Source organism: Myotis myotis, unplaced genomic scaffold (assembly GCF_014108235.1).
Source record: "Myotis myotis isolate mMyoMyo1 unplaced genomic scaffold, mMyoMyo1.p scaffold_m19_p_18, whole genome shotgun sequence".
NCBI lineage: Eukaryota > Metazoa > Chordata > Mammalia > Chiroptera > Vespertilionidae > Myotis > Myotis myotis.
In genome coordinates, this window is record NW_023416322.1 from 40,795,717 (window position 1) to 40,807,675 (window position 11,959).

The following is an 11,959-nucleotide window of genomic DNA, read 5'->3' on the forward strand; positions in this document are numbered from 1 at the left end:
CCTGTGCCACCAGTTACTGAAATAGCTCCGGAGCCATAAAGAAAAAAAGGAGTGTCTTGCTATGCACGACTAGCCTCTTTTCAACCACACCTGAGTGTATGTCAATGAGGTAACTTTTGAAAATCCCTAAAGATGGGGGGCTGTCAAAGGAACCAACCATAATTAGAGAATTACAACTTTTAATCCCACTGCTTCACTCTGACCTGCAGAGAGGGAGGGGCTGGAGGTTGAATCAATCCCAGTGGCCACCCAGCTGGCGTGGCTCAGGGGTTAAGCATCAACCCATCGAACCAGAAGGCTACGGTTCCCTGTCAGGGGGCACATGACCGGGTTGCAGGCTCGATCCCCAGTATGGGGCGTGCAGGAGGCAGCTGATCAATGATTCTCTCTCTCATTGATGTTTCTCTCTCCCTCTCTGAAATGAATTAAAAAATTTTTTTTTAAAAATCACAGTGGCCCATGATTTCATTAGCTGTGCTTAAGAAACAGCGCCTCCACAAAAACCCCACAGGAGGGGTTCAAAGGTCTCAGGTTGAACACCTAGAGATGGTGGGAGAGTAGCCCAGAGGTCATGAAAGCTGAGGCCCTTCCTGCATACCTCGCACTACACATGTCTTCCATCTGGCGGTTCCCGAGTTCTATCCCTTTATAACAAACCAGTGATTTACTAAGTAAAATGCTTCTCCGAGTTCTATGAGCTGCTCTAGCAAATGCATCAAATCCTGATAGGGGCAGTGGGCATGTCTGATCTACAGCCATCCAGCAGCCCGGGGAACCACAGGGGCTGCTTCCTAGGACTGAGTCCTTCACCTGTGGGATCTGACATTATTTTCCAGAAGACAGTGTCAGAATTGAGCTCAATTGTAGGACATCTGGACACGATCTCAGTATTCGGGGGATTGCAGACTTGCTTGGTGGTAGAAAAAACAAGCATCATTCCTCGGGACTATTACTTGTGATTGGTGAAGTGGGAAGCAGTCTTGTGGGGCTGAGCCTTAACCTGTGCAGTTGAATTGTAGGATGCTCAGCTGCTGGGGGGAAAACCCCACACATCTGGTGTCAGAGAATGTGGCTGTAATGTGAAAGTAAAGGAGAAAAGGGAGCTTTCCCTCTGAGCAGAACTTACTGGTAAGTCTTCAGATGCAAATCCTTTGTCATTTTGAACATTTCCTCTCAGAAGTTATTTCCGTGCTCTGATCAACTTTTATTGTATGGACAGCCTCTAACAGACTGCCCACTGGAAACCCATGCTGACAACCCAGTATTTGAGTGCCTTTCAGACTTAATCAGAACATGAATGCCAAAGTCCTTTCTCCTTCTTTTGGTGATAACATTTAAGTCTACTCTCTTAGCAGATTTCAATTACATAATACAATGCTATCTTATAATAATAAAAGTGTAATATGCTAATTAGACCGGACATCCTTCTGGATGAAGCCGGGGCTGCGAGGGAAGCCTGGGTCCCAGAGGGAAGCAGGTGTCAGCAACCAGGGGAAGGAAGGCCTACTCTTGCACAAATTTCGTGCATCAGGCCTCTAGTTAACTATAATCATGTTACCCATTAGATCCTCAGACCTTATTCATTTTGTAACTAAAACGAAGTTTTACCCACCTTTCCATATTTCCCCTAATCTGTAGTTCCTGGTAATCACTTTTCTACTTTTGACTTCTAAGATACCACATGTGACACTACTTAGTACTTTCTGTCTCTGACTTCTCTCGCTTGGCATAATGTCAAGGTCCACCCAGGTTGTTGCAAATGGCAGGACTTCCTTTCCTCATAGCTGCATATGTACACTTTATCCATTCATCTGTGGATGGACACTCAAGTTGTTTCCACATCTTGGTATTGTGAATGACGCTGCTATGAACACAGGAGTGCAGGCATCTCGAGAGCCTGTTTCATTTCCTCCTAATCGTGGTCCTTTCTTGATATGAATAAAACAGACAAATGAACACGGATCCGGACTATCAACACAATTTATGTTTTGCAAAGCTTTAGTTCCAGTGGCCAGGCTTGTTTTCCGATGGTCTCTGACTGCTGGATAAAGAATGTGGGTGCCCCTTTTTCCAGGTTCCTGAAAGGTAGCCTTTAAACCTTGGAATTTCCCAGTGATAGGTCTATTATTTGGGAACCTCCCAAATCTGTAAGCAGCTAAGAAGTGAGGATAGCCCTGGGGATTCCTAGGCTTGCAGCGGTGTGTGAAATGAGGGCGGTTTTGTGGAGGACGGGGGCCCTTCACCTTTGAAGTTGGGCGTAACTTGAGGCAGCTAGTGTCAGGTCTCCTGTATTCACTGCCACTTGTTTGCCTGACCTACTTTCTCTTATCTCAAAGCTCTTTGATTCAACAGTTGTGACTATTTTGAGAGGAAACCTATTTTGCATTATAACATCTGTGTAAAAAGCATTGTAATTGTGGATAACAGTAATTATTTGTGAAGAACTCAGATACCAGACACATTTTTATCCAACAAACTTTTATTAAGTCTGTTGCACAGGTACATTCTAGTCGACCGGACACAAAGATAAGACAGTTCTTGCCGTCAGGGAGCTTCCAGTCTAGGGAAGACTCGGACCAACGTGGACAGTAGAAATGCTTGGTGCCATGGAAGGAACAGGAAACAGGAAGAATGTCACTGCCAGGTGAGTGGATGAGGAAGAGAAGCAGGGCCTGGAAGAAGTGACATTGGACTGAAGTGTGAGAGCTGAGCAGGGAGTACCCAGGAGGAAGGGGCACGCTTGGGAGAGGTGGTGTGGAGGTTGGGGGGAGGCGGGGCGCCTCGGTCCTGACTGCAGGTGAGTGGCACGCAGCAGAGGTCAGAGTTGCAGTTAGAGAAACACCGGCCAGAACACCAAAGGCCTTATACACACGATGACAAGAAGTCTGGATTCTATGTTCCAGGTGCTGGGAAGCACTGAAGGATTTCAAGCTAATAAAGTGTTTTGGAAAAAAATATTTAGAGCAGTGTTACAATAGATTATATGTCCTCGGAGCCTGGAATGAGTTTTAGGAAGTGATGAGGTAATTCTGGAGGAAAACAGGAGGCCTTGGAATGAGGAATTAGAAACAAGCGACATATGCACCTGAGGGGTCAGCACCAGTGAGGCTGAGGGCTCGGTGTGGCTGTGCGCTCCTCACTGCAGGCGACTGGGGAAGAAAGCATGTCTGGTGGGAAGAGGTTCAGTTCTTAGTGGAACACTAAGAGCAGCAGGCCTGCGGTTCAATAGCTGGGTTGGCAGCTCAGGAAAAAAAATTGAAAGTGAAAATACAGACAGGAATGCCATGAATTCAAGAAAATTTTATTAGAAAGTACGTATGAGGTTAAAAACAGAGGCAGACCCTTCTAGATAAAGGATAGTAAAACCACAAAGATCCACTCCATTAAAAATGAAATCTAAAATGTTTAGAAATGTAAGATAAGGAACAGGGTCCTGAGGCCGATTCCGGCCCCTACAGCAGTCCTCCTATGTCACAGCTGTGAGGGCTCTCTCAGCTTCTGAACTCTCAGGGGGAGCAAGATCAGCCAGGTGACGTTTTAAAGTAGCAAAATTGAGCATCGTCTTGAATTTCTGCTTGTCTCTCCACTGTATAGATTTGCTATTCCTGATCTTTTGGGGGGGACCACCTTGTTTATTTGAACATTTCCCGTGCTTCCTCTTACAGGAGCTGGGTGGCGGGGCACAGCTCAGGCCACAGGTACTGAAGCTTCAAGAGTGGAGAACACTGACTTAAAAATCAGATAAAAAAAGGAGACGATCCCCTGGGAGGACCTCAATCCTAATGGTACAACCAGTGGGATGGTATCGGGATTCATAAAAGCCGTCAGGCACCGAGGTTCCCGGACACTGATCTCCTAGGAACACTTCTTCAGGGGCCACGGGTAGGTTGTTGCCAAGTGCAGTTGACTTGACTCTGGCCAGGTACAGAGAGGGGCTGCATGGTTCGTATACTGGTTGTTCTCCACAGCAAGTCCAAACCAGAGAAAAAAGGAGGTGCAGGCCCCCTAACAGCAGAAAGCCCTTCACCTGGCCAGAGCCCCAGGCAACATCCATTCAGAGAACAGGAAGTTAGGAAAGCCATAACTTTAACAGTGACCGTGGAGCCACGGGAGTGGATAAGCCCTCCTAGGCTCTCATTGAGTTGTACTGGAAACAGCTAGATGTGCAAAACTCAGAGGAAGGGGGTGCTGACCATTAAGTCGGGTACACTCTAATATGCAGAAGGGGAAAGCCAGCAGGGAGGAGTAGGCAGAACTATGGAAGAGGCTATAGATGAGACACGTTCTCTGTAAAAGAGGGAGAAGAGATGCACTGCAATCCAGAGAAAGGTAAGGAGTCATGCTCATCACACAAGATGAGGAACCCTGTATTCCCTGAAAAAAACCACATCAGTAGGGGGAGACTAGAGACAACACTGAAGTTTAACTCCTAGCTAGTCATGTGTCCAAGGTAGACTATTCCCAGGGACAAAAGCAAACCAAGAATATCAGGTAACATGAGATTCAAGCAGGGGCACAGCAGGTGAACAAGGGTCACTGGGCCACCACGTCCACCAGAGCAGGTCGTCTGGCATCCATGTGAGTGGCACTTCCTGCGGCCGTGCAGTGCACAATCGGTTCACTGCACTCAGTCACCCTGGCAGTTCCCACAGGGGAGGACCTAGCTCTTTTGGGCTCTTGCTTTGCAAAAGGGATGAGACCTTCGGTATAAATATCAAAACTGAAAATATAGACTGCAGTAGAGGGGTGAGCCTAGAAGGACTGAGAGCTGGCCAAATGTATCCACACATCACAGGGAACTTTTCCCGGTGGTAAGGAATGGCAGCCAGACTACAGCCCAGCCAGTGCCTTTAATGCACAGAGAGACCATATGAAAACATCAGCCCAGGAAGCAGGGTTCAGAAAGGGAACTTGTCTATGCGGCTCAGAAGGGTTCCATTAGTGAGTGTGCTGGGTGGAAGATCGACATTTCCGTGTCTTCCCAGAGTCTAGTAATTATACTCACTTACCTATTTGGATGTAATGCTCATCAAGTATCTTCAAACGGCAGCTAAGAGAAGGAATGCCCTAAGTAGAATACTCATTCTTTGTCTCTCCCCAACACCAGTACAGCTGACAAAATAGCAGCCAGCTCTGTGTCTCAGAAACCAGTAGATGTAGTTAGGATCAGTCCACACTCAGAAATGTGTCTGGGCAGCCTGAAGGGTCCTGTCAGCACGTCTGTAGGCTGAAGTCCATCCGCAAGGCTGTCCATCTGCACCGAGTTAGGATCCCTGGACAACACCCTACCAACAGTCCCCCCAAAACCATGACACACATCAACTGTGGTTATCTGGGGCCCGTCAAGCATCCAGAAAGAGGTTCCATGTGTTACCTGGATATTATAAAAAGAGCAGAATTAGACCAAGCTATTAGAGCAGTGTCGAGCATATCAACCTCATTCCCCTCTTCCCGCTGTGCAGCTGGTCCGTGTGTACAGCAGGCGTCACTATGGTCAGGTCACCCCAGGGAGCGCAGCCATGAATGCTGCATTCCCCTCTCGGTGTCATCTCTAGAGGGCGGAGATGGTAACTTGTGCTTCTCCCTGGCCCCGAGAGAACAGAACACACCGCCCTATGCATGGCCCTCGGAAAATGTTTTTTGTACTGAAAGGCACGGTAAGGGCCAGTTAGTTATTATAGGTCTTCAAATTAGTTGTGCAAGGACTTAGGCTAAATCTCTGCAAGTGGTGAACACTCCCGGATGTGCAAGGATCTCGGAAAAATGTGATCCTCATGAAAAAAAGGAAGCCTAGCTCTCAGGAGGCTTTGGGAGAGGGATGTAAAGGACTGCCAAGGACTCGCAGAAATGAGTAATAAGCTCAACTCTCTCCATGCCTCTCGTCATGTGCCCGGCTGGTTACAACAGGGAAGAAAAATCCCACATCTCCTTTCAGCTTTGTAGGACTTTCACCCTGAAGTGGAGTCTACATTTACAGCAATTAAATGTTAGCACAGCCCTGGAAAGACTAAGTGAGACATTTCTAGGATCCATTTCTTTGTGGTTTTATGCGTGATTACACTGAATGCAGATTACTGTTACCTTGATCTGAATTTATTTTCCCGACATCTGACATAAACTTCTAAGAGTAAGAAATATCAGGTTTTAATCAATCCCTGTGCTCCCCTCCAATTTAACTGTGTTCATGGTCATGCACATTGATTTATACAGTCAACGCATCTCAACTTGATCTCGCCATTGAGAACATTCCAGACTGAGTGTCACCTCACGCATGATCACTAATTGTGCCCTCAATCACCTCCCTGGCCTCGCCTCTCCCCTCGGGTCCACTAAGTGCATCCCAACTGGACGGCTCTTGTTAGGCCGCATGTTCACCAAGTCCTTCTACAATCATTCACGTGGCACCTGTTATGAGCAAAGCATGGACACCGGTGTACAGAGACCATGCAGACACACAAAACACGGCCCTCTGCCTTGAAATCTACAGTCTAACTAGAGAAATAACATGCAAGACTAATAAGATATTACAGGGAATCAAAAGAGCAAGGGAAGAAACTGCAGCTTAGGTAAGGTGGGAGGGCACCCCAGACAAGGGGCTCCTAAGTTAGCATTTAAAGGGTAAGATTCCTGTGGGATAAAGTAGGGAAGGAGCAGCCCAGGAAGAGACACAGCACCTAGCAACGAGTGGCTGTGAAAATCAAGACAAACTGACCAGAAGCAAGATGCAACGCAGACGATACCAAATAATGGAAGACAGGCGAGGATCTCCGCACATGCTGCCAGAGAAGACCGCCCTTTGAAAGCGCCATTTCAGCATGCGATGGTATGGCATGAACCATTCGTTTAAAGCAGAAATAAATAAATAAATAAATAAATAAATAAATATCAAGTAGCACGCGGTTCAGAGTAGCTGTTCAAGCAGGAGCACACCTGCTGAACAACAGTCACTGGGCCACCACGTCCAGCTGAGCAGGTCGCCTGGCGTCCACGTGATGGACTTCCTGAGACTGCAGCGCACAACCCGGTCAACTGCATTCAGTGACGCTGACAGTTCCCACAGGGAGGGACCTAGCTTCCTGGGGTCTTGTTTTGCAAAAGGGTACTCAAAGGGACCAAGGGCAAGAAATCAAGTCTCTCAGCAGACTACAATCAGTTGCCTGGTCCAACCTCTTGAAATAATACGGGAGAAAAATGCAGGTACAAGGCAAGGCACTCTATTACTGAGAAACACCGGGAGGCCAGACAGGGGCCCAGACCACAGGTAAGTGATACGAGTATCAAGATTAGTATGATTCTATTAGTAACTTCTATGTAAGAATTCTTACAGATTCTTGAAGTGTTACCTGAAACTAATCTAGTTTTGTAATAAAGAAAATAAAAAGAATTCTTACAGCTTCTTTAAGAATTTGAATTAGTCCCAGAGTCTCACACCACCATGTCCCCAAACCCCAACTACTGATGGAATTTAACTGGCCATAGGACAAAATTATTAGAAACTAAAACATGTCATTACATCATTATTTAATAAAAAAAACGTTTATTTTAAAAATTTTAATTATTTTAATTATTTTAATTATTTAATATGAAAACATATTAATACCAGTTACTGCTTCCTTTCATTACACATAACACTTCAGCTGCATTATAACTATTAAAAGCTTTAAGCTTTAGCCTGGAAATCCAGGTTTTCTGAGCACCAAATATTCTACTTGCAAATTCACTTTTTTGGGTGAGTGGTGAGTGGGGCGGGGGGGGGGGGGGGGTGTGTACTAAAGTGCAATATTACTTAATACACAGAAATCATGTAGAACCAACTGGCCAGAGGAAAATCTTTGTTTGGTAGTAATATCAGCAGGCCTTTTGACATACATTTTACTTATATCATCACATTTAATCCTCACGAAAACCCTAAAGACAGTAATATCTATAAGGAAACTGACATTTAATGAATGATTTCTAAGTACAAGACACTTTTCAAAGTTGTTCAAATGTGTAGTATTACCCCATTCAATCCACATGATAGTCCGATGAGGTAAGTACCTTTATTATCTGACTTTTGCACGTAATAAATACAATTGAGAACTCGGGGACTTTCCTAAGGTTACATTGCTAATAAGAGGAGTCTGATTTCAAGGGTTTCACACCACTTGACTCCAAAGCCCAGGCAGGCTCCAGACCACAGCTTTTCCCTGTTTCTGCAATTGGTGTACATGGAATAAGCAACACTGTTTACACTACTGTCAGAATTTTGTCAAGTATTGTTTAGTGAATGACCAAAGACCAGCAATAGCCAGAAGCAAAGGTATGATTAAAATACAGCAGATTCTCTATGGGTCGGGATCCAAATAAGTCACTATTTTCAAAAGACTTAATGAGCTCTGATGGTGAGTTGTTTTAAAATGCTGAAAAGAAACACTGTCACCCAAAGTTACAACAGAGAATATTGCTGCAAAACAAACAGAAAACCAAATAAACAAAGTAAAATGCAAGGAAATGAGGTTAGGGTGAATCATATCCCAGGCCTGCCTAGGTTTTAGAAAATGCGAAACTGAATCCACTCCAAGTAAATGAAGCCTGTGGAAATCCTGCAATTTGATATTGACAAGGGTTTAATTTTAGTTGAAAAGATTCTAGATATACATGAGGGGGGGGTGGGGGGGGGGCACAGTCTATAAGTATCAGAAGTGACCATATGGCTAAATCTGAATAACTCAAGATCGACACAGCTTATTACCTATTAGCACACACGTTTAATGACAACTTATGTGGTCTTAAAATTTTGTATATTGTTTTGCTAATCTCCAGGCTTAAAGGATTCTAGAATTGCTTATTTTCAAATCACAATCTGCTCAAGGAAGGTAGAGGAGGAGGGAGAAGAGACTTACTGGGGTTTAGACCATGAAATAAAGCAAAGGCCCGCAAAGAGCCCAGGTTGATTACTGATCTAGTATTCTTCCCATTCTAATCCACTTCCTCCAGACGGAGGTTTCTGAATCCTACAGTGAGCGTGGTTTAGAACTCACCCAGATTAAAGCATTCATCTCAGAACAGCAAAATGGTCCCAACTCACATAGTTACTGGCAACAGAGCCAGAAAGAGTGGGCACCCTGACTCTTTAGGCACACACAGTTCCTGTGCACACACACAAGGGCCGTTTACAGAGAGCACCTTATTGGAAATGCGGGTACTCACGAGCACAGGCTCGCTACTTAAAGGACACTGTGGTGGGGAGATAAACACTTTTGCATTAAAAATATTTTTTTAATTACCTAGAAAAATTACATATGAGGTGATGAACACCACTGATCATTAGGGAACTGCAAATTACAACCCCAATGACATACCACTACGCACCCACTAGTATTCAAAGCACTTACACACAGCACTAAGTGTTGGCAAAGATATGGAGAAACTGGAACTCTCACCAGCAGTTAGTGGGAATGTAAGTTGCACATTTTGGAAAACTGTTCGCACTATTTACTAGACTAGAAACACATGCATCCTATAACCTAGCAATTAAATTCCTGGGTATATGTTCCAACAGAAATGAGTGCTATATCCAACAAATATACAACAATGTTCGTATCAGATTTATTCATACTGACCCGAAACTAAAACACCTTAAACATCCATGAAAAATAAGAAGAGAAATAAACATGATACATGCATATAATGGAATACTATTCAGCAAGAAAAAAGAATGAACTTCTGCTATATAAAACAACATGATGAATCTCACAGAAATAAAGTTGAGCCAAAGAAGCCAGACATGAAAGAGTACATTGTATTATAATTCCATTTAGAAGAATAAAGTAATTTATGGTACTAGAGGTAAGATAACGGTTACCTCAGGGAGGGGAAGGCATGTACGGGAGGACACAAAGGGAGTCTTCTGTGATGCTGGGAATGGGCTGTATGTTGATCTAGGAGGTGGGTACATGGTTGTACACATATGCAAAAATTTGTCAAACTGTACTTACGATGTTGTGGACTTTGCTATACACAAGCTACGGCCCATTCCACGGTATCGTCTGCTCCATGTCCTTTCTTGTCACGAACTTTGTTCTTTTTCATTGTTGTCCATCTGTATCGTATTGTATGAATGTACCCCAACTTTCCTTCTTATTGGTGTGGAGCATCTGTATAAAAAGTGTAAAAATTTAATTTATTTTTTATCCCAAATGCACATCTCATCCGCTCACTGGTAGACTGCTTACTAAAATACGAAGAAATAAACTCCATTTGCAACATGACTTTAATGTTGCCACCTTCTGCTTTACGCATGAACAAATCGCTGGGTCCACATTTATTTGTTGCCAACCAAGGTTACTGCGCAAACCTCAATGGCAGAGAGATAGGAATGAAAGTTTTTCTCAAAGACAATATATCGGAGTAGGATAATGTTTGCTTAAAATGACCCTTTGTGAACCAAGAAAACACTGTATTTAGAGGATTGGTCTACGGTGAATGAACCTGCGTTATTTCAGAGAACTTCTGTGAATGGGAAAAAGAATGAGAACCAACCGCGGTGCGATAAAGGAGGCTCGCTGTCACAGCGCAGCCCGGTGGACACCAGGTAGCTGTAAAATGCCGAACTCCATCTCTCCGTCCGCCAACATCACCAACTGCGGCGCCGTGCGGAGCCCCTTCTGCGCATCCTCCCAGTAAGGCCTCGGGACGGGCCCATCACCTCTGCTGCACGGGCGCGGTGACGTCCGTCTGCCTAAATAAGCTCACAAACAGCTCCTCCTAGGTTCTCTCCTGGAAGTTATAAAACTTTTAGGCGGTTTCTCCATTGACATCTTCCATGCCTTTGAAATTAATCTTTGTTTATGGTGTGCGGGATGGATCCGCGGGAGAATAGGTGGAATCGCTCGTGAAAGTGTGTAAGAGCAGCCCGGCCGGTGTGGCTCAGCGGTTGGGGGGTGGACCTATGAACCGGGAGGTCGCGGTGGGATTCCTGGTCGGATTCCCGGTCAGGGCACGTGGGGGGTTGTGGGCTCGATCCCCAGTGGGGGGGGGGGGGGGGGGCGTGCACACCATTGATGTTTCTCTCTCTCTCTACCTCTCTTGTCCTCTCTGACATCAATGAAATAAATAAAAGTGTGTAAGTGCAAAGCGTGGATGGAACCCAGGAAAAAAGCCAAGGCACGGCGGGGGAAGCGGCGGGAGAATTCTGAATAGTCAACACCAGGCCCTCAGATCAGCAATCGGTCTGGGATGACGCCACCAGCGACCAAGGGCATTTACGGTAAACACGACCCGTCCGCCCGCGGAGCCACGTCGGAGCCTCTGGAGGAATTCCCCCGTGGAAGCACCGGGGAGGCCGAAGTCCCCTCGGGCAGGAGGGGCTGGGCTGCCCGACGCCCAGGGCGACCCAGGCCGGTGCCGTCACGCCCCCTGGGACTCTCCGAATCGGGTCAGGGGACAAACCCGAGGAAATGAGACCCGCGACCCGCCGGCGGGTACCCAGCGGAACCCTCAGCGGGGAGGCGGGGGCCCAGGGGGGTGCCCAGCGGAACCCAGCAGGGAGGCGGGCGGCCCGGGGTGCCCAGCGGAACCCTCAGCGGGGAGGCGGGCGGCCCGGGGTGCCCAGCAGACCCCCCAGCGGGGAGACAGGCGGCTGAACGACAACAGAACAAAACGGCGGGAAAGGAACTGTGCCCTCGCGCAACCCCCGGCAAAGGCGGGAGTCCCTCCCCTCCCTCCTCCCCCCGCCCCCTCCATCGTGTCCGGAGAAGCAGGGCTCCCCCGTGTACCCGCTGCTCCGACAGGGATGCAGAACCACTGGCCTCGTCCCTCCGCAGAAGTCACGCTGGGGTCCCGGGCGGACTAACCTCCACGTCCCGGCCGCGGGCGGGTCACCTCAGCTCCAGCCGGGCCCTGACCTGCCGACCCGACCTCCCGCCCCGCTCACCGGCGCGGAAGCCGGCGCGCTGTCGTAAAGTGCCGTGAACGC

The 11,959-nt window shown here is 46.8% G+C and overlaps 1 long non-coding RNA gene across 3 annotated transcripts; it reads right to left on the reverse strand.

Moving 5' to 3' along the window:
* Nucleotides 1-2,478: 2,478 nt before the first annotated feature.
* Nucleotides 2,479-11,957, reverse strand: LOC118673471. Of its 3 annotated transcripts, none has more exons than XR_004973381.1 (5): nucleotides 11,838-11,957; nucleotides 10,525-10,761; nucleotides 9,981-10,139; nucleotides 3,086-5,374; nucleotides 2,479-2,672 (listed from the first exon to the last, which is right to left on the reverse strand). It is a non-coding gene; the product is annotated as an uncharacterized LOC118673471 (long non-coding RNA). The 3 variants fall into 3 exon arrangements; XR_004973380.1 differs by having other exon boundaries at nucleotides 2,479-2,931; XR_004973382.1 differs by having other exon boundaries at nucleotides 2,479-3,241; nucleotides 5,010-5,374; nucleotides 11,838-11,945.
* Between the last annotated feature and the right edge of the window lie 2 nt (nucleotides 11,958-11,959).